This window comes from Palaemon carinicauda, chromosome 3, assembly GCF_036898095.1.
Source record: "Palaemon carinicauda isolate YSFRI2023 chromosome 3, ASM3689809v2, whole genome shotgun sequence".
Taxonomy (NCBI): domain Eukaryota; kingdom Metazoa; phylum Arthropoda; class Malacostraca; order Decapoda; family Palaemonidae; genus Palaemon; species Palaemon carinicauda.
Genome location: NC_090727.1, coordinates 7,327,998 through 7,331,250, shown reverse-complemented (window position 1 = coordinate 7,331,250; position 3,253 = coordinate 7,327,998).

The window sequence follows — 3,253 nt, the reverse complement described above, 5'->3', positions numbered from 1 at the left end:
GGAGTGGGAAAGAATAGAGGGTTGGGCATGAATGTGAAGAGAGTTCTGTATGAGAAAGTGATTCTACCAACTGTGATGTATGGATCGGAGTTGTGTGGAATGAAAGTGATGGAGAGACAGAAATTGAATGTGTTTGAGATGAAGTGTCTGAGAAGTATGGCTGGTGTATCTCGAGTAGATAGGGTTAGGAACGAAGTAGTGAGGGTGAAAACGGGTGTAATAAATAAGTTAGCAGCTAGATTGGATATGAATGTGATGAGGTGGTTTGGCCATGTTGAGAAAATTGAAAATGTGTGTCTGCTAAAGAATGAATGCAAGAGTTGATGGGAGAAGTACAAGAGGAAGGCCAAGGTTTGGGTGGATGGATGGAGTGAAGAAAGCTCTGGGTGAGGAGGATAGATGTGAGAGAGGCAAGAGAGCGTGCTAGAAATAGGAATGAATGGTGAGCGATTGTGATGCAGTTTTGGTAGGCCCTGCTGCTCCCTCCGGTCGCCTTGGATGACCGCAGAGGTAGCAGTAGTAGGGGATTCAGCGTTATGAAGCTTCATCTGTGGTGGATAACGGGGGAGGGTGGGCTGTGGCACCCTAGCAGTACCAGCCGAACTCGGTTGAGTCCCTCGTCAGGCTGGGAGGAGTGTTGAGAGGAAAGGTCCCCTTTTTCATTTGTTTGATGTTGGCTATCCCCCAAAATTGGGGAAAGTGCCTTGGTATATATGTATGTACATTCAAGAAGATGAATTGCTGGCACAGCTGTACTCTTCAAGCATTTAGGAGGAACTCCAAGTATCTGAGAGTCAACATCATCTTCAAAATCCTCTTGTTGGAAATAAAGGGAACGAAACCAGGCATGTTTTACATTAATTTCGTCCTGGTGTCTGCAGTGAATTACTTAGGCTTTCTGTGTTGATTTGTCTCAAGGAGACCTGAAATATCTGAAGCCTTTAAATTTTGAGTTACTGTAATTCTGACATTGTTGCAACCGAAAACAGCGCAATAACCAGGCATCTTCCATAATGTGCATGTAGGTTGAAACGTGTAGCTCATGACAATGAAAGCGGTTAGCGTCAGGTGGTAGTATGGCCACATTGGACGCCGATGATGTTGCACAAGGGGTGCAGAACATACTCTATCTGTATTGACTCTGGATGGGACCTTGAAGGCAGTTATGTCGAATTTTGAGCGCCTGCTCCAAGGTTGCGCGGCTCGTTCAGCGGATGACCCTTATCCCCGTTCAGAGGTCCCACGTGGTAACCACGCGGGGCGATCCGCTCGTCCGATGATGGAAGGGCGAGAACCTTCAGACCCGATACGTCTCCAGAGCCGTCAACTCTTTGCCCGACGTGACCTTACGGAAGTTTATCTGCCACCAGTGACCAGTTTCTTTACCCCTCCACGGGTAGGGGAGCCTCCCTCCGCCCACGGAGCAACAACTTTATCCTCCACTCAGCGGTCCACTACAGCTGATCTGTCCTCATGGGAACAAGAGGCCTTTACAGATACCCCGAGGACGCCGTTCAGGTCACCGTTAAGGGTTACTTCTCCGGGGAGGAGAACTACGGACCCAATTCCCCAGACCCCTTGGGTCGATTTTTATCCATCAAACGGTGACGTCTATCCTCCCCCGGTCTTCAAGGACCATCTATGCCGGGGAGGACCAAAGGACCATGGGACGGGGCACCATCGTACTAGGTCTCGCTCATACGGCTCCGAGTCTCCGGACCCCTTTCCAGCTCGGAATGGAGATCGGACTGTTAGGAGAGGCGATCTCCGGATCCAGGGTAGGGTGCCTCAGGTAGGGCACACGTATACAGTGAGGGGATTTCGAAGATGGGATCCCGGGACCACCTGAAGGACGAGATAGTGGAAGAAGAGCTGTCTTACTGAAGTGTTGGGTCTTATGAGAAGGTTCAACAACCTACTCGATCCCATTCCGGTGAAAGTTTGACCCCACGACACCGGTCGGGAACACTGTTTTGGAGCCCCTAGGGAGGCAAGGCCCTCCCTGGTTCTTCCTCTCTCACAAGACATCGAACAGCGGTTTAGAAGATTCAACACCGCCGCCACGGAGCCGAAATCACTGAACATGCCCCACGGCGCACTGAAGCTTTTATCCTTTCCAGAGGTCAAGCAAAGACGATTCTATACTCCGGAGGGGACCTCCCAGGGGCATCAACTGTCAGAAGAAAACTTGGCTGCCCTGATCCCCGGTTCCACGGAAGATAGACTGTCGGGCGGGGCCGTGGGTTTCATGGTTTAGGCGGCAACATCCATGGGCCTCTGTAGCCGTGGCTTCCTGGCTAGACCTCTGGTCCACTGCTCTAGTTTCCTTAGTCCTGGAGAAAGATGTGAGGAGCGGCCTGGCGAGGGAACAGTCCCTTTAGTTGGAGGTCTCAGGATCGAGAGCTGTAGCCTTCTTGGCGGGCCAATCTTATACCGCAGCATCAAATTGGGTCCTGCGCAGGAGAGACGTCATCCTCCATAGGCTGCCAAGGAATCTCCCGGACAGGGAGTTGAGGGCGTTTAGGGACGCCCTCATTGTCAGTGGAAAGGGCACTGGACAAGCGGAGAAAGGAGAGTCACAACGCAATGCTCCACAATGCATCCGCACCATCGTCATTTTAAAACACACGCCCCCTATACCAGACTCGTGATCATGGTAGGGCCAGCACCCAGTAAAGTGATCGACCTTCTATGACGTCGACCCAAGCCCCATCCTCCTCCTGTTGGGCTTGAAATATTTTTTTTATAACTGTATTAATCTCGGCATACTGTTCCCAGTTATATTTTTTATAACTATCAGTCTTGGCATACTGTCCGTGGTTATATAACTTTTGTATGTTGTGGTGTATTTTGTCTTATATAACTATGCTTTTTTGTGTGGTGTCCATATCTGTTGTCCATATCTGTTTTTCCAGTTTCATGGTGAAAGCCAATTGTCACTAGTTAACACATACCTTATAATTCTTTTTTGGGGGAACCATACTACTATACATTTATTATTTATTATTGGTTTTGAAAATTTTATGTAAGTTTATTTGTATTTTCAGGTTTTGGTATTAGGGAAAGCTTTTCAGCTTGTGTAATAATTTTTATCACACAAAACTAGTTTCTCATGCAAAGTCATCAATTATAAATTACCCTCAGTATATTTAGTAGGCATTTGTAAAGTACAGTGTGCTGAGCTAATATAAATTCCACTTTCTAGTGTGTAAGACTTTGGTTTAAAAAGTTCATCCTAAAGACTGTAGACTAT